Consider the following 20,529-nt stretch of genomic DNA (forward strand, 5'->3'; position numbering starts at 1 on the left):
AAAGTAACGTCTGTCGATGTGTGGCAACGATCGCGTAACGTGCCAACAACACGTTAATCATAGGTTAGAAATAAGTTTCGGGTACGCTAAACATTACCTCGGCGTGTCTCAACTTATGATTAACTTACAAGTAGCATGTGTTGACATCTGTCAACGATCACAGACCGTGCATACAACTTGTGGCCAGCGTAGCGGAACGTGTGAGTCATACGCCGGCATACGTCGTGAAATTTCAAGCATGAAAAAATTTGAGGACAACCAAAAAGTACGTTTAAAGCCAGCGTACAACGACGTATGGCAGTGTTTTTCAGCGTGCTCTCAATGTTATCAAAACTTACCCATAACGTATTCAACGTGTGTCAGCGTTTTAGAAAAAAAATTCAAAAATCGGCATACGTTGGCTAAAACGTCAAGGTGTGACCGGGCCTTTAGTATCTGTCTTTGTTTCATTCTAATATCTTTACCTGTTTTTATCTTTACCTGCTTTGGAGAAAAATAACAAGAGGCATTACTTTTCAACACACCCTCATACGATGCTGTCCTTCCAGGAAAGTTGTTGATGTTCTCGAATCGGTGGAAGATGAGTCAATTCACGATAAATTCGATTCAAACATCGTGGAGGATTTCAGTGCTATCGATGAAGATGACAATGACGGCAGTGAGGGTGAATGATATGAAAATATAATGTTGGATTAAAAATTTCAAGAATTGCTTGGACTTTGGCTCTGCTTCAATATGTTTAGTTCTCATAAACTTTTGTTGTAATACAGTTCATTGATTTGATCTTATGGACTAATGATTTAAAATCAGTCTTGAATCGCAATTTCTTATTGCAGAAACAAGCTATACAAAGCATGATATATTTTGTCAGATATTAAGCTGGTTTTACATGTAAAACTTTTAGATCTCCGCATTTAATTCAGGCAACATTCCAAGTTTGGTTAGATTTGAATGACACATCCCTGAGATATGGAGTTATCATGGATTTTAAGAAAGGGCCAAATTGCTGAAAATGGCATCTCCCTGTTGCTCTGCAGGCACTGCATTGCATCAATTGATTACATTGTGTTATAAACGGGACGTTAAGCTACCTGTCCCATCCACTACCATTTACTTGTGGACATTGAAGACCCCACTAAACCTTTGAAAAATAATATATGCCATGACATTCCACTGCCTTGCCAGATTATAGATTCCTGCCATAATGTAGGAACGACAACATATCAATAGCATAGCCGTGCCCCCGAGTACTATCTGTAAAAATGTTTCGGTATTTGGAATCATGAGACACCTTTAAATTTCAGGCAGCAGTATTTTTGGTCAAACAGTTCCCACAATAGGACACAACTATCAAAATTGGGGTCAGGGGACCAAGATAATTACTCAACAGATAATTATCTGCAGAATGCATTCCAGCTTTCAGGATTAGCGATACAGACTGGCTCGGAGTTTAGCCTGCTTGGGCTTCGTTATCATGATCAGACAGGTCAGTGTGGGGGACATTTACCCTGAATTCAGTTTGTTTGTTTTTAATCATAATTATCGTACTTATAGGGAAAAAACATGAAATCTTGGTCTCATTGCAGTGCAAATATCACGGCGGTGCATTGATTGATTCTCTGTCAAGCTGAGATGAATGTTTTGTAAAAGGTGCTCCATCTACTGCACATCTCCCACATACAGTACTGCAGATATTAATACTTACTCGAAGAATACCCACCCCACAGGCGATCTTGTTCCAAGCATGCAAAAGGTTCTTCTGATGCACACCTTTATTTGGGCGGTGTACAGGCAGTGTATAATTCAAAACACCTCATTGCACTGGAAAACTTGGGGACAGGAATACTGCACTGAAAATGATGGAGACTTGTAATACCCTCTTCCACCTGGAGGCGGCGCTACACGATACACATTTACATAGAGAATTTGCATCCCCCCCCTCCCCCTCTCCACCACCCCTCCTCCACCACCAAGGCCATCGGCAAAGATAAAAACACCCCTGTACATTAAGTGTGGTCATGCTGATCCCATGTAGCAAGTCTGGATGTAATCTGCCCAGTACTGTAGGACTTGTAGTACGACAAACAAAGAAACACACGCACAAACAGTCCTTGAATTATAGCGAGGGAAATTAACCTGCATACTGGCACACAACAGCCTACTCTTTTTGAAAGACACCATGGGAGTTATGCTTAAACCCAAGACCATACAGCAAAAATGCAAGCACACAACTAACTTCATCTGATCAACTACTTCTCTGCTTAAGGGGCTGTCACACCTTGACGTTTTAGCCAGTGTATGACAAGGTCTCAAAATGTATGTATAACGCTGGCATACACTGAACTATTGATGTTTTTTTAGTTTTGGGCGTATAATAACGTGTTGGACGTATGCATTACGTAACCGTAATGTACACAGAACGTTTCAATCACATATAGATAACTTATAACAACGAATGCTTAGCGTGTTGTCGGCGTTCACAACCTATGCCCAACGATAGTCTAACTTATGCATAGCGCGGCAGCGTATCACCGACGATCACGTGGCGTAGGCTATTCATAGGCTGCGGCTCGACGATTCAAATCCTAACCACACTAGACATCGAAGTGTGAAGCCGCTGTCACACCTTGACGTTTTAGCCAGCGTATGAAAAATTTGCCGAGCCAAGCTGGCACACGTCAAATACGTTATGGGTAAGTTTTGTATACGTTAATAGCACGCTGGCATACGTCGTAGTACGCTGACATATGTCGTCATACACCGAGTACGTTGAGAAATTTTCAGCATGTTGAAAATTTCTCGACGTACTCGGCGTATGACACACGTTACGCATATGCTGGCCATAAGTTGTAGGCACGTTACGCGATCGTTGACACACGTGGACACACATTACTTGTACGTTACTCATAAGTCGAAACACGTCAAGGCAATAGTTAGCGTCAGTGTTCCAGACTCCCTCGTTTTTTCTTTTGTTTGTTTGTTTTTTTCTTCGGTATGACGGTGATGTTGACACTTCGATTTCTAGTGCGGTTATGATTTAAATCGTTGAGCGGCAGCCTATTACTTATATTATATTACAACCGCACTTGAAATCGAAGTGTCAACATCACCGTCATACCGAAGAAGAAGAAGAAAAAAATAACCAGGGAGTCTGGAACACTGACGCTAACCATTCCTTGACGTGTTACGACTTATAAGTAACGTGTGTCGACGTGTGTTAACCATCGCGTAACGTGCCTACAACTTATGGCCAGCGTTATGCGGAACGTGTGAGTCATATGCTTGCATACGTCGAAAAATTTCAAGCATGGAAAATTTGTCTAACAGCTCGGCATACTACGACGCATGCCAGCGTACTACGACATATGCCAGCGTACTACGACGTATGCCAGCATACTACGACGTATGCCAGCGTGCTCTTAACGTATACAAACTTACCCATAACGTATTCGATGTGTGCCAGCGTTTTAGCCAAATTTTTCATACGTCAGGCATACGCTGGCTAAATTGTCAAGGTGTGACAGGGCCTTTATAAGGTGAATATGAAATCCAGTTGATTTGGGATGATATTCAAGATATTTTCAAAACAACGTGAAGCCCATTTCATGAAGCAAAACAAAATAAATTTTCAAAAAAAATGAGACTTACGACATTGTTACGAATCTGGAAGCCATTTGCACACAGACAGCCAGAGTCTGCGAAGTTCAGTTATTTCGACAAGTATGTGTTTACATACCACTACCTCCATACGTATAGATATATATATATATATATATATATATATATATATATATATATATATATATATATATATATATATATATATATATATATATATATATAGCTTTTAGCCTCACTCTCAATGGTGAAGAATCACAAAAAAAAAAAAAAGGTTCTCGTATCCGGATCTGGATTCGGATTTTCACCAAAATAGAATCAATTCCTCGTTGTGACATATCCAACGTATCCACCAATTTTCGTTTGACTCCATCCACAACGTTTTGAGATATCATGACATCGTTTTTAGCCCAATCACTCAATGGTGAAGAACCACATACAATTCTAGTATCCAGATCCAGATCTTCACCAAAATCTAATCAATGCATCCTCATCATACACTCAACCTGACCACCAAGTTTCGTCTGAATCCGTCCACAACTTTTTGAGATGTCGTGCTATATATCGTTTCATCACGATCACTCAATGGTGAATAATCACTTGAACAATTCTCGTATCCGGATCTGGATCTTGTTTTGGAACTTCACCAAAATCAAATCAATTCTTCCTTGCCACACACCCAACCTCACCACCAAGATTTGTCTGAATCCGTCCAGAACTATTTGAAATATCCTGTTCACAGACAAACAGACAGACGTACAGGGGTGAAAACATAACCTTCATCCACCTTAGGTGACAGAGGTGATAAGGAAACAGTCATTATAGGGCATGCAGGAAAAATTAAAAGAAAGGCTTGTTTTTTTTTTTCACAACGTTTTGGGATATCACCATCAAGCCAAAAATTGGCAGAAGAAATAAATAACCAAGTAAACGATTAGTATGTAAATCACAATGTGTAAAACTGAAAATGAAGGTCTTTGCAAGTGGATAGTCAGCTGATCTGCGTCTAGAGGTCAATATACCCTGGGATTTCGAAATAAGAGATTGCTCAACCCACATTGCCTGCAGGAATTTAAAGGGATAGCATTCCTGATTTTTCTGACTATGTTGAAGTGAAATACTGTATATTCATAATCAGGTGCTCACTCCCTATACTCAGAGCAAGTTGACCTCTCATTGACATCTCATGACAGTTGAAATGCATCATTGTATGTGAAGTGAACCACAAGCTCCAATTATTATTATGTCAATGCTTTTAACATTGAGGATCCCTGGTGATTCTCAGGCACCATGATGCAATTAATCAGTTTTCTTGGAAGTTTGGTGATCACGGTCAGGATTTGCCAACAGCTGTTAACATTTCAATTTTATTTGACTTATGACGCAAGAGATCTTTCAAAGCTCATGATTGATGTCGTGGATTGCATATAGAGCAGGCGAATAGATGCAATTACTGATGGCCAGGCATAAAACGTTGTAGCTGTAATACTACGTATGATCTCTTAAAGACTCGCAAATAAAATTTTAAAAACGCTGAGACTGGCTCAACCTGTGAGACTGTGCAAACTTTGTGGTTGCCGTTTGTCTGATCTTGTGTGTTACAATTCAAGGAAAACAAAAAAGGAGAGTAATACATCCTCCAACATTGTGGCCAAAACTGGACTCCAATAGATTCGGTTCCACTGGATGGAGACAAATCACCCAAGGAGCTCGTTTTGTGCTGCCTCGGGAGATGTGACCGAGGACCATTCCAAGGCCAAAGACAATTCCGGCCGGATTCTTGGGATTTCGCATCTGGCAGGATGGAGGAGATTGGTGATTCTGTTATCTTAAATCAGCATTTTTGTGATTTGAAGGTTTCGGTCTCATGAGACCTAAATGAACCTCGACAAAAGGAATATTGCAATCGCTATTAGTAGTACTAAATATTATCTACGTAAAAGGAGAAACGTAAATAAGGATGGGTGTAGATATAGAGAAAAGAGAATTTTGAGTAAAGGGAGGGGGTATGAGGGAAAATTGGGAGTGTGCAGGGCTCGTGGGCAGCAGTAATAAAAGCAACGAAAGGGAGAAAATACGAATAAGAGGACAGGAGGGAAAAAGGATACATGAGGAATAAAGGAAAGGATTAATGGTCCGATAAGATAGTGCAGAGGTAGTGCAAAGGAAGTGTAGAGCTGATTCCCTTCCCGACTATAAACTGTCGGAATGGTGCAGCACAGGCGGAGCGTGGCATCACAAGGTGTGTCGTGCATCAGATGAACGTTAGGCGAGGTATCTTATCTGCCAGCAGTGACTGGTGAACATGGAAGATCCCAATATTTATTTGGTGGAGAGTGAACCGGTTATCGGCATGCTCTGAACAAATTCCAAACTCCTAACCGTCTTCAGTCGAATGTCAGGCCCGACCGGTTAGTTGTGAAACGCTTGGGCCAATAACCTTCCCCCGCCGACCCCACAAGGAGTTGGTAATAATCTGGGTCATGAAAGCAGTGGAAGAGTAAATGGGGAGGGTTGAAGGAGGTCGTGGTAAGAGAGAGGTCAAAATTCCATAATAACCAAAGGTGGGCAGAGGTTATGTTTTCACCACTGTTTGTCCGTTTTGTCTGTCTGTGAATAGGATATCTCTAAAAATTATATTATGGACGGATTCGGACGAAACTCGGTGGACACGTTGGGTGTGTGACAAGGAAGAATTGATTTGAATTTGGTGAAGATCTGAATCCAAGAAGTTTTTAAGTAATTCTTCACCATTGAGAGATGTAGCTAATAAATAAACATAGCGTGATATTTCATAAAGTTGAAGACGGATTTGAACGAAACTTGGTGGACAGGTTTGGGTATGTGAGAAAGAAGAACTGATTCTATTTTGGTGAAGATCTGAATACAGATGCTATAATTTTTTTTATACAAGAATTAATTCTTCACCATTGAGAGATCGGGCCAAAAACGATATATAGCATGATATATCAAAACCTTGTGGACAGATGATGACAAAACTTGGTGAATGAGTTGGGTAAGTGACAAGAATAAGATGATTAGATTTTTAGTGAGATCCGAATCATGATCCGGCTTATCAGTCCAATACAAAACAAGAACTGTTCAGCCTGGCTCTCGATACCGAGTGCCATTGTAATTGTTTGTGCATGCAATATTATAGATGGCTCCTAATCATGACGACAATGTGAGACAAATCTGCTTCAATAAAAAGCAAAAATGTCAATTGTGAGAGCAGGGATTTCAGTTACCGAGCCATTTTATTTTAGGAAATTGATGAAAGAGCTCGGGTTCTGTTCTTGGTGAGATAAAAGCAAAAAGGTTTGTTTGAGTACAATCACTTTGCTTTCAACTTTCACCAAAGTGAGGTTGTAAATATCATTTTGGGTGAACAGTAGTGGCAAAAAATTATTAACATTCCCCTAGGCCTGTAAATTCCAACTTGTCAGTGGACTGTGTGTCTGATTCTGTAGTTTTTCAAAGCAATTTGTGAAGCACATGATGAGGAACCAACTATCACAGCATGCAAGTCATTTGCCTCACAGGTGATTCTAAGAATGGCTTCCTTGACGTAAATAAAGCAAGTAACATGCATCCCCAGCACGCTGGTTTCCTGAGTCTGCAAACAGAGAGTTAGCAGAATAGCTAAGAGGTGTGTAATGACCTGGGTTTTAATCCCGACCTGGCTACATAAGCTGTCATCCTGGTGTTTCACAGGTATGGTGATTCATCGATGTGAGTGCTCAGCTGGAGGTTAAACTGATTGCCCTGTCTGCTGGTATAAGTGGGTGGACGTTAAATATCCCATGGTGTCTCACAAGCACAGTAGGCTAGCTACCACCCTTACACTTTTCCTGTTTCCTGAAAGCTCATAAAAGCTAAGATTCTCACAAGATCTGTCCAGTCTTTTCTGTCATTTCATCCAAGTGTTGTAAACCGTGTTTTTAACCAATTCCCAAGTCTTGTCTGTTCCCTCTTCACCATATCTTGCCAATTCTCTCCAATGCTGTATTCTGTTAGCAAGTGGCTTGCTTAATTCAAAGTGCTTAAGCAAGCTCTCCAAAAGAACGTAGTTCTCGGTACCACTTAAAAACATGGCGCTCTCCAATATAAACAATGCTACCTTGGTAGTCGAGCAGATGCTGTCTGGGCCGTCGTTTTCAGTTTTACTCGATCCTCATGTGACAACTTCCCAAACCAATTTATTACCCTGTACACGCAAAGTGAAAAACTTTCATCTGTCTGTCTGTCTGTCTGTCCTATCGGTTTATGGTCGTCATTTTATGATCGAGGAATAACTTCTTTAAATCGAATGTTATATTTTGAACATTAAAAGGAAGAGAAGTTTCATATTTTCCCATACTTTGGCTCTGAATTCCTCCCGATCACACATGCGCAGAGAGGAGTGAGATAATATTTTTACTCTGTATGTCTGCCTGGCAGTCAAACAAAATTAACAAGAAAAAGAGCAATCAGAGATTTCAGACCCTCGCCAGGACTTGTTTTGTGTGGTGTTTGTGTAGTTTTGTGTGGTGTGTGTGTGTGTACTGTTGTGTTACATAATTAGTAAGAGACATAATTAGAACTGCTACTTTATAACTGCTGATAGTGATGACCAGGTTCCAAGAAGTCCCGCTTTGATGCAACCCCACTTTCATTGGACACCTGACCCTAACCCATGACGTTTTTTTAAATTAATATTCAATTGAACTCAGAATGGGATTAAAATAAATCCAATTCAGATCAAATGGAAGACCAAATAAGTACAGTCCTGCATTTGAATAATCAGAAGGAACCCAAACAAGCAAAAAGCAAAGATGAAGTCATCAGGAAGAACCTGGATAGGGATCTCATTTCAGCTGATACTTCTCTACCCTCAAACCCATCCAGGCAGAGCCAAGTGAGCCTGAGTCAAAATAAATAAAAATAAAAAACAACCCAGATTCAAAAAAATTAAACAATTTTGGCTGCCACACCATGCATCCAATCATGTTGAAATTTAAAACACAAATTCCCCATCACTACTAGATGCTGACATCTGTGATGATTCTGATCACTACTAGATGCTGATGCTGACATTTGGTATATTCACTTCCGGTTCCGAGTTTGGAGCGTCGAGAGGTCTGCTTAGAGGCTCTCTGCTGACGATCTCAAAGTTAAGTTTCCGGTCGTTATTTGTCCCGTTCTAACTGTTTATTTTTCTCACCTACATGTTATTGTGTGTTCCGAGTTTGGTTTTGTTTCAAAAAATCGTGCTATTTCGTGAGTTTTTATCGACGTTGTCTTACCGGGTGTTTGAGGCCTAGGCTTGAGGCGATTTGTTTGTTTACGATCATTTTATTTGTTTTTTCTACCCATTACCTTCAATTTCTATCTTCCCCACTTTCCTAACGCCCCCCATTTCTCCCAACTAATCTCTCTATTTCTTATCTTAAATAACAAAATTAAAAAAAATGCTACCTTTCTCCTGATTTGCTTCTTCTTCTTCTTCTTCTTCTTCTTCTTCTTCTTCTTCTTCTTCTTCTTCTTCATCGCCTCTTCCTCTTCCTCTTATTCTTCCTCCTCTTCTTCTTCCTCGATTTTTTCTACAACACTTCCATGACCTAATCTGTTGAAAACTCTCTCAGACATTAATAATAACAACAAAAAAAGGATATCTTATAATGTTTCATCTTCCTCTCTCACACATGTGGTCCTCTTTACTGTTTCATAATGCACTACTCTTCTGCTATTTTAACAGACTGCTCTCATTTCGACCTCTCCTTCATTCCTTGCCAAAAAAATCCAACTGTTACAGCGTTTCTTCTCTCCATTCTCTGAATTCGCCTTTATTCCATCCATCAAAAATTGTGTTAAATCGCATCTCTGACCGAAAACCTTTTAAAACCCCAGTTTGCTATGAATGTTCGCTTTCCATCAACCATTCTTTTTTTCCAACTTCAGTGCCAACTAACCCCTCTCACCCCTCACTCTCACTCTCAAAGCAACCATCCCACTCTTCTCCCTCCAAGCCTCCCTCTCACTTCTCTCAAAAACTCCCCCCTCACCTTTGTCCCACCTTTCATCCCCCTCACTCATCCTTCTCAAAGTTGCCCCCCCTCTCATCCATAAAGCTGCCTCCTTCCACTGCCCTCTCACCTCCATCTCTTCACTCCACCTCCACAAGTCCTCAACTGCCTTCTTCCCACTCTCTTGTACCCCTTCATCCTCAGCACCACAGAGCCTTTTCTCCTCCTCATTCGGCCCCCTCCCCTAGCTATTCTGCAATCCCCCACACTTTTTCAACAACCTTCCTTACCTCTGCCCCTCGTCCCTTGTCCTACCCTACCCCTCCCCCCCACCCCCTGCACCCAAAGCCTCCTCCCCTACCTCTTCATTAAAAGTGTGGACCTCAAATATCCGGGGCCTTCGCTCAAACCTTTCAGATCTTTCTATACAGGTTTCCACTGACAAACCAGACATAATCTGCCTAACAGAAACTTTCCTCTCCCAAGACGTGTCTGACTCCCAAGTATCTCTCCCCGGTTACTCCCTCCTCTGGTATGACAGACCTGAGCCTCGTCCTGGTGGAGGTGTTGCTCTCTTCATCAAAGACTCCATTCCTCACTCTCCATGCACTGCACTCACTCCCCCACACCGCCAGGAATACCTCTGGCTACGGCTTCCCCTCCACTCCCACCTCATGTTTATATGTGTACTGTACCGTCCAGCGAACAGTGATGACTCCATCTACACCTCACTATCCGAAAACATGGACCATCTTCTATCTTCTCATCCAAACTCTCTCTTCCTCTTATGTGGCGACTTCAATTGTCATCATGCCAGTTGGCTATGTGTGGGTACCTCTCTCACCTGTCATGGCACCTCAGCAAAAGCTTTCTACGACTCATTGGGACTGACTCAATCGGTCAACTTCCCGACACGGATCTCAACCAATGGTACTCCATCTCTTCTGGATCTGATTTTGAAAAATTTCCCTGACAATATCTGCTGCTCTTCCTCCACTCCAATCGGTTCTTCTGACCACATGCTTGTCAAAGTGGACATTTCTCTGGCTGTTATCAGAGAACCACCTCACCGCCGTCGAGTCTGGCATTTCACTCAAGCCGACTGGCAGGGTCTTCAAGCAGCCATCAAACTTATAGACTCGTCTCCTATCACTACTTTCTCCAACATCAACTCATCCTGGGAATTCTTTCAAAGAAACTTGCTCTCCCTCATGCACAGATTTATCCCCTCTCGTCTTCAGTTGTCCTACCCTTCCTCCCGCCATTGGTATACTGAAGCTTGTGGTGAGGCAGTTGTCATGAAACAACTTGCCTTTGCCTCATCAAAAGCAAACCCAACTGAGGGCAATCTCAGTTCCTTCCATAAAGCTCAGAACAAGTGTGTATCTACCTTCAGGAGAGCCAGAAAACAACATCTTTCTAATCTCAAGTCTGAACTTTCAAACCTCTCTCCCTCCTCAAAATCTTGGTGGCGTCTAATCAACTCTGTTTCTGGTGTATGTTCCCCCTCCATCCTCTCCCTTACCTCAAATGGCCGCACTGCTGATACCGCACGTGAAAAAGCTGAATGCCTAAACTCGGGGTTTGCAGCTAAATCTTGTGTCCAAAACCCATCACTTTTCTACCCACCTTACCCAGTCGCACCCAACTGTCCCTGGACTGTGTCCTTTTCTCCTGACAAGGTGGAGAGCTTGCTGTCAAACCTCGACTCAGATTCTGCAACCGGTCCAGACGGCATCAGCCCACGTGTCCTCAAAGCCTGCTCTTCTGCTCTTACTCACCCTCTCTCTGTTCTATTCACCCTCTCATTTGCTCAAGGTCATCTGCCATCTGCTTGGAAATCTGCAAACATCACTGCCCTGCATAAAAAGGTGCAAAAACAGATCCGTGCAACTACAGACAAATCAGCCTTCTCCCAATCATCAGCAAGGTTATGGAATCCATCATCGCTTCAGACATGAAATCCTTCCTCTTCTCCAATGGCTTGATTTCCGATCATCAATTTGGTTTCAGACAAGGTCACTCTACCCTGGATATGCTGCTTCTGCTCTCCCAACAATGGATGGAGGTCCGCAATGCCAGACAGGAAATCCGAGCCGTATCCCTGGACATATCACGTGCTTTTGACTCAGTCTGGCACCCTGCTCTACTCACCAAACTCTCTTCCCATGGTATCCAAGGCCATCTCCACTCATGGCTCGCAGACTTCCTCTCCTGTCGCAGTCACCGTGTGGCCCTAAATGGAGTTCTTTCATCCCCTCTTCCTGTCCAGGCTGGAGTTCCTCAAGGTAGTGTTCTAGGCCCTGTTCTTTTTCTGGTTTTCATCAATGATCTCTCCGACTCTCTGCAAAATCCAATATATCTCTTTGCTGATGACTCCACCCTCTGCCGTACCATTGGTCATCCCTCAGACTGGCAAGCAGCAGCTTCTTCGCTCGCTGCTGATCTAGATAAAATCACAAACTGGTCCAACACGCGGAACATGTCTTTCAATCCGGACAAATCTCACACTCTCACTATATCTCTTCGAAAGGAGCATTGAGAAAACCCCCCCCCCATCCACTTTCTCAACAATCCTCTGGAAGAAGTCCTTTCTTTCAAGCTTCTGGGTCTCACTATCTGCCATGACCTTTCCTGGGAAAGCCACATTTCAAACCTCACCTCCAAAGCCAGTCGCAGACTAGGAATCCTCCGTCGTGCAAAGTCCTTCCTCGGTCCTCCTGAGCTCCTGACCACTTACAAAGCTTTTGTCCGCAGCCTGATGGAGTACTGCTCTCCCCTCTGGGCTGATGCTCCTGCCTCCCACCTTTCTCAGCTTCACGCTGTAGAAACCAAGGCATTTCGGATCATTGGCATCTCCCGCAATGAGGCTGAGTCTTTGGGCCTCTCACTCAATCACCGCAGGTTGGTCGGTGGTCTTTCTGTCTTCTACCGTCTCCTCTCCAGCATTGCCCCCCCCTGCTCTCTCTGCGATTTGTCCCCACCACATTTCCACAGGGCGCTCAAGGTCCGCCAACAACCCCCTTCTGGTAAAACTACCAAAATCACGAATCACTGCTCACCTTCACTCTTTCATTCCTCTTTTTTCCCGCCTTTGGAATAAACTCCCTCACTCTATTCTTTCCCATTCTTCCCTCCAGGCTTTCAAAACAGCTGTTCACCACTACCTCTTATCATCACCCATCCAGATCCTCGATCTTTTCTACCCCTGATAATCCACCCAAGCCCACTTCCTTCAAATTCCCTGCTTTCCTTCCTGAAAGTCCCTGTAATGTCCATCTTCTATTTCCCGTGTTCCCCGTCCCATCCCTCTCCCTTCCACAGATCGCCTAATGTGTCTATTCCCCACTGTTTTGTCCCTCCCATTCCCGCCCCTCTTGTCTCATGCCCCCTTGCTGTGCGTTGTGTTAGCTCTCACACGAGCCTTGACAAGGTATACAAAAAAAAAAAAGATCATAATTGTGATGTTTCACATCGATTGATTAAGCGGTTCAAGAGAATTTTTTTTTGATTTTTGCTCAATGAAATATGGCTGCCAGACCCTGATATCAATTATTCATGAATACCCTGATAGTGTTACGAATTTGGAAGCCTATCGCACTCAACATTCAGGTCCTATAGATTAGTTATATCGGTAAGTATGTGTTTTATAGATAGCTTCCTTTCCCTTGTCTAATGTGTAAATAAACGTTCATGCGCTGTGACTTATCTTTATAGTTAGGATTTCCCTTTATTGGAAAACCTCATCTTCCACAACGACAGCAACAAAACGAGCGTTGCGTTGCGGCAGTGCTGCAGAGAATGAGAACAGCCCCGGGATTCTCTGTAGCCCGAGTGGGGGGGGAGGGGTCAGGCTGGCGGAGACGCATAAAAGGAGAGCGGAGGAAAGAGAAAAAAAAGAGCGGAGGAACGGAAGAGCTCAAGAGCTCCGGACGAAAGAGCATTTCCCTGACCTGGACATCCCGTCTTGCTGGAGCGCTTGTCCCAGGGAGCCTGTCTGGCCGGTCGTGGTCAACGCCATCCATCTCCTCACCACAACCGAGAGCTCGAGGAATGCCAGTTCCCGCAGGAACAGCAAGGGTCGCCCGCCGGTGTCCGGGTTCGTCTCACCTCCCGCCGGACCGACTGACTTGAAGACCGCACGAGGCGGACAGGTCCAAGTTAGACCCTGGTCTTCAGCCCACCTGTCCCTCCGACCTGAAGGTCCTAATGAAGACCATTGGTCCGATTCTTTGGGTGTGTGTGCATGTGTGTCAGTGGGCCCGTCTGATAAGTAGTGAAATGTATAAGTATTTTTGCCTGTATTTACGTGCTTAATAATAATAATAATCGGTTTAGCTCTGCTTCTTGCGTCCTTCCCCTCATTTCCCCATTACTATTCAATAAATATCCCCATTTGTTAAATGTTTCAGCTCGTTCGTGTCTGTTCCTTCATTGGCTGAGCGTGCTGCGTGTTTGAGAATTAGTAAAGGCTGTTACGGCCGTAAGGAGACATTTGGACTGACGGTTCTTGGCGATTAAACCGCTCATATCGCACACGGAATGAGCGTGCAAAGCGACTCGTTTCGTACGAGTTCCGTCGAGGGTGAATTTCCCTGGTAGATTCCTCATGTGGATACTTAGGTATATAGAAATTTGGCTATTCACCCTATTCCACGCGGGTGACCTGTTGGCGATCTTCGGTCCAGTCAGGACCCGTCGGCTCCGGACTTCTCCAGAGTGACGACCTAAATTCCGGGTGATCGGTCGAGCTGACGCTGGAGCTCCATCTCGTGGCCGACGTCCGGCCCCGCAACAATAGTCCCAAGGCTTGGGGAACATTTGTGTGAAGTTTCCCCTTGATCTGTTCAGCTTTTCTGGAGAATAAGTTATTTTTAATAGGTTTTAGGTTAAATCCAATATGGCTGCCAAACCATGTGACTTATGATGTCATACGTGTAAAGTTTCACCTTGATCTTTTCAGCCACTTCAGAGAAGAAGATTTTTGAAGGTTTATTTTTAAATACAATGTTGTTCTTCTTTCCGCTGCTCCCGTTAGGGGTCGCCACAGCGGATCATCCGTTATGATCCGCATACTGATTTGGCACAGGTTTTATGCCGGATGCCCTTCCTGACACAACCCTGGTCGCCTCTTACGACACAGGGATAAGGATTGGGTTTCGCCATGATTCCGGGCTGCCCTACACCCTCTCATAGCACGGCCCAGCACAGAGCTCCCGTCCTCAAGCGATCCTCCAACCCAAGCCTCCGAGTAGCCGGATTACAGGCGCACGCCACTATGCCAGGTATATATATATATATATATATATATATATATATATATATATATATATATATATATATATATATATATATATATATATATATATATATATATTTCTTTTTTCCAGGTGATCTTTATATGTATTTTAAAATACAATATGGCTGCCAAATCACGTGACCAATGATGTCATCAAATTTTTTTATGTGGACTATTTTATCCCGAGATAACCCTCAAAATTTTTCATACTGATTAAAAGTAGTGTTCTACATATGCAATTATGACATCATAACAAAGGCAGCTATGATGTCATAAAAATCACACTCATTCCCCATGAGGAGTACTTGCCATGTGCCAAGTTTCAATTTTCCTTGGTGTGGTTTCAGAGATACAGAGATCCAAAGTTTTTTCCATTTTTCCAACATGGCTGCTACATCACGTGACCTGTGACGACATAATTATTAACAGGACATTCTGCATGAGTATTCACTCCGATGGCAAAATTTTTCTCAATCTGACAAGTGTTTGTGGAGAAAAACACGAAAGCTCTGTGTGGGCAAACAAACAAATGGACCCAAATGGAATACCCTCTCCTCCGGCGGGGGTAAAAAAAATACTTCCAAACAGAAAAATTACTGGTTTAAGGATGTTATAAAGGAAACAAACAACAGGCACAAATCATGAATGTAATATATTCGATAGGGTGATGTAATAGACACCTGGTAAAATGGCGGTAAAACCCAGCATTTAATTATTTATGTGCCTTTAAACCTCTTTAAACCTTTATTTGAATTTATTTATCTCCTTGGACACTGTAGAACACAATCACCTTCGTTACTTCCATGTAACGAATAGCAGAGTTACTTCCATGCTACATCTGGATATATGGCTTGAGAGGGCATGGTATGTGAGAGGGTGCAGTATTGGGATGAAGAAGAGGGCACCTATATGGCTATGTACCTATACGGTACGATGCTGATCAACGCTGCGTTCTATGGTGGTCAATAAAGTCTCCAACTCTGAGACTGTGACTCAGTCTGGATCATTTTATCACAGTGTATAAGGGTGGTGTATAAGCACTAAACTTCTGGATTTTTAAAAACAATCTTGAAAATCATTATTTTTATTAAAATTGAAGTACTGTACAGTCCTGTATATACCTGAACACTATGTGGGGTATCGTGTTCTATGAACTCTCTAGTTGTGTCAGCAGTGGTTACAGAGTACGAGGAAGAGGGAAAGAAAGATAAATAAATGGAGAGTCAGACGGAAGAGCCCCCCTACCAAGCTTATCTGTGGACCTACCACCACTCACTGTGCATTTTGGAGAGTAGAACTAAAAATGAAAGTATGAAATGCACATTTCAATAATACTAGCAGAGTTACTCTGAGTTGAAATGGAAGTTGAGGGGCAGAATTTGCCTAGAATAATCAGGGGTTTAAAGAGACATAAGAGGTCTCAAGGTCTAAATGGTGTTCAGGGTCCAAAGGGGTCGAAGCAATCTAAAGGGTGTAAAGGTTTAAAAGGTACATTCTGATTAGCATAATCACAGTGCAACTGCCATTGAACAAGTGTGTAACTACATAGTTCATAGAACACCTTACCCAGTGCAGTCTTGAGGAAAAGGACATGGGAAGAATCTTTTAAACTCTTGCTTTGCATTTCCAAGCACGATCCACATTTGTTTTGTTTTGTGAACCTTGCATAACATGCGTGATGGTAACCGCATAGCACAATGAGCCACAATATTTGTCACAATACAGAATCTCAAACAGGTATACTTATTATCCCCCGTCAACCAACGAAGTTGGCGGGGGATATAGAAATGGGTTCCGTCTGTCCGTCCGTCACATTTTGTTTCCGGAGCTTAACTACAAATCCCCTCAAGATATATTTATGAAATTTGGTACACATATCAAGCAAGTGGTGAACTGGTGCCTTTTGATATTTAGAGATTTCGCCCAAAAAAATTTCTGTCACTTTCCATGGAAACAAGTTAGGTATTAAGAAATAATTGCTTTTCTTATAGTTACCCTGCCCTCAGGGAATGAATATTTTTCCTAGTTGTGCTAAACGAGTTTTTGAAAGTGACAAAAAGGAAATTTGTGTTCTGCAGTGTTCAAGTATATAATTTAATTGAAGTAAAATAAAGATGTGAAAGGTTGGAGAAAAAAATTCTGAACGTTTACCGACAATGACGCAGCGTCTTTTACACCACCTTATTTAACACTTTACATTCGTTATACATGCTTGTTGTTTGTGTCCATTATGACATCCTCAAAAACAGTAAATTACCTGTTTGGAATGATTTTCAATTTTGTTTGACTGCCAAGCAGTTGGACGGAGTAAAAATATTGTCTCACTCCTCTCTGCACACGTGTAATTCGGAAGAATTCAGAGCTGAGGGATGGGAAAACGAGAAACTTGCTTTCTTACTCATGTTTCAATTCGTGTTCAAAATATAAAATTTGATTTAAATAAGTTGTTACTCAATCATAAATCGATGCTTGGAGACTGTGACAGGCAGACGGAAGTGAACCAAATGCTTTGCACCACTTTTTGCAAAGGACACAATGGCAACTTTAACGTCCACCAAGGAATAGTGGCCAACTGAAGGATGGCGCACACATTTATGGACCACCCTGCCTGCAAGCTACTGGGCTGACAGTTTGTAGCTGGGTCAGGAATCGAACCCATGCTCGATGGGTTAGAGGTGAATGTGCATATATCTTTACTTCTAAGCCATCCAGCCAGCCCTAAGTGACCAACTCATTCTGTCAATTATTTCCTTCCTCAATCATGTTTTATATCTCTCATTCTCAATACTTCCAACGAGAACTAATTTGCTTCTTACTTAGTAAAAGCTTTTAATGACTTTTTAAAGGGTTCCATTTTCGAAATCGCTCTGGCATGAACTCCATGTTTTTTATTTCATCGACTCTATCTCATCCTCTTTTTCTTCATGCAACTTATTTTCCAAATCTGTTGATTACGCAAATGCTCAGTCCATGAAATATGTCCCTCCAAGCCTTTATAATAATAAATAGAAAGCATCTCAAAATGCAAAGCCCGTCCGCGTCCACTTTGCATTCAAACTAAAGTTGACGAAAACGACAGTTACAAAATATTTGTACGTTTTATTAATTTGTGTTCTCCACAATCTCATAATAAAGGTTTGTTGAAGATTTGATGACAAAATCTCAACCGGTAAAATGTTACGGCATGGATATACACACTGAATCTCAATGGTAAACACGGATTTCAATTTTAACATTTATGGCTGGTCTACCACTCAAACGATGACATCATCCTGACAATCCCTTATCCCCCTTTGGGAGGAGAATGAGATGGGCAAAGTTTCAAATTTTTCTGATCAGCGATTTCAGAGATATAAATTTAAATTTTTTTGTGTTTAATTCAAGATAGCTGCCATACCATGTGACCTATGACATCAAAATTATAATTAAAATATTCTCCATGGGGGTTACTCCAACCCTGAAACTTTGGTGTCAATTGACCAAGTCATTGCTGTGAAGAAAAAAAAATGTTAGAAAATAATAGAGCAAAAAAAAAAAAATGCCAAAAAAGGGTCGAACAATAATAATAATAATAATAATAATAATAACAATAATAATGATAATATAATAATAACAATAAAAATGAAAAAAATGATTTTATGGAACGCTGACCTTTGACCGTTTGACCTTTTAACAATATTTTTAATTTGTCTTCTCCATATTCTCATAATAAAGCTTTGTCGAAAATTCTGATGACAACCAAAATGATAAAAATGTTCCGGCCCGGACACACGTACTCACGCGCGCACACACGTGATATTGCAAAACCCCATCTCCCGCGAATAATAATCTTATATTTCAAACACAAAGTCCACACATCATCACTGTACAGTATTAGTATCACACAAAAAGGAGGTTATTCCACCTCGGCACAAGCGATGAAGCACCAATGCCAACAACAATGAATGATTTCACGACCATGTTGTCAATAAGAAAGATTCGGTTTCTAAAGCGATTCATTGACTTCTTGACCCAATTCTTGAAAAGACATAAACTTATGATTCACAAAAGTTTGGGAAGCACTATGCCAGGTTGTAAGCCTGGTGTTGGTTTAATGGTTTGGGTGGCTAGCTTAAGATCTTAGGATCTTGAGTTTGAGTACCTGTTGTTCCATAAAAAAATAACACCAGGTGCGTTGACTCAGTTGGTCATCCTTCTGAGGGTAGCAAAATGAGTACCAGCTTACTGGAAACAGGGGGTACTGCATCAGTGCACAGCTGTGCTCCCAGCAGTGATGACACCAGCAGCCACAGGTTGCATCTTAATGGATGCAATTTTTGCTGCTTTTGACTTTCCAGCATGTCTCTTGAAAAGAGATTTCTGAGCCATCAGCACTAGCCTCAATTCTCTCATTATTTCTTTTCTCAACTGAGAGTTTGCAGGGTCTATCCATCCATTGTGACCATACTCTGTGCAGAGTGTTGGTGCTGCTGAAGCAGTCTCCTTGGTGATTGGACACAATCCTGGACAGGATACCAGCAAGCTGGCACTCATTTTGCCAACCTTGGAAGGATGACAGGCAGAGTCAACCCCACCTGGTATTAATTCAACAGCAAGGTGGGATTTGAACTCAGGATCCGAGGATCCCAAGACCACCACCCTAAGCATTAAGCCAACACCAGGCACATTTGAAGAGTACTCACTTGTAAACTTGTTGTGTGTGGTAAAATGCCATTCCACATCGGATTTCTTCAGTCACACTGACACTCCCATGACAAAGTAAGCACACGCCCTGATGTATAATATCTGATGTATCATGTCAAGTCTGTCTCTTATGTATAATATCCCAGCAATGGCAGGACTGCAGACTCTGCCCAACATTGGGCAGAATGTATAAACTCTGTCTTTGCCTCCAAATATAGAGTACCAAACCCATTCTGTTCTATCCCCATCTGACCCTGACGTACGTACTGTCTACTGACGTACGTACTGTCTACTGGACTTTGTGTCCTCACCCAGGAAGGTAGTCAAAGTAATATCTAGCCTTGATTGACCCTGCTGGGCCAAGATGGCATCAGTGCCCATGTTCTGAAATCCTGCTCTACCATTCTTGTTTCCCCTCTGCCTGACATATTCAGTCTGTCCTTCTCCTTTGTCAGGTCAGGTCAGATTAGATCTGTGATATGCTACAGGTACCATGTAAACCTGTACTAACCTGTTCCATGGTTGGATTGTCAGCGACTAAACCATCTCCCCCACCAAGTTTCTTGGTGGGGAGGGTGGATGACATGGACATCCAGCAGGATGAAAAACAAAACCTGTCAAAGGGCAGAGGAGCTCCTTGTGAGCCAACGGCCATCCATATCTAGTACCCAACTGTGTCTGCGGATGTCCTCCTGCAGTTGGGTTACTTTTTATTAAGAGGTTGGTGGCAGGATTTGCACTCTGGCCACCGGAAAACCCTTCATTCCACAAACCATTCTAAAAGCATTAAAAAAAAAACTCTGAAAACCCACGGAGTTGTGAGGGCAGGGCAGCTCACCAGATGACGGGATTGGGGCAAAGCCTTCTTCAGGACCCCCCAATCTTTGATGACAGGAGAGAAACCATGGGGTAACATTCCCGGGT

General features: G+C 42.4%; 1 long non-coding RNA gene across 2 annotated transcripts in view; it reads right to left on the reverse strand.

Moving 5' to 3' along the window:
* Positions 1 to 20,529, reverse strand: part of LOC147024502 (uncharacterized) — a 161,164-nt gene that overhangs the window by 32,553 nt on the left and 108,082 nt on the right. The window contains exon 4 of one of the 2 annotated variants that reach the window (XR_015059069.1): positions 15,246 to 15,327. The exons of the other annotated variant lie outside the window; for it this stretch is intronic. This is a non-coding gene — a long non-coding RNA (uncharacterized LOC147024502). Of the gene's footprint in view, positions 1 to 15,245; positions 15,328 to 20,529 lie in introns of those variants that run through there. 2 annotated transcript variants of the gene reach the window in all.

This window comes from Eptatretus burgeri, chromosome 6, assembly GCF_056783735.1.
Source record: "Eptatretus burgeri isolate ZD-2024b chromosome 6, Ebu_testis_v1, whole genome shotgun sequence".
Classification (NCBI taxonomy): domain Eukaryota; kingdom Metazoa; phylum Chordata; class Myxini; order Myxiniformes; family Myxinidae; genus Eptatretus; species Eptatretus burgeri.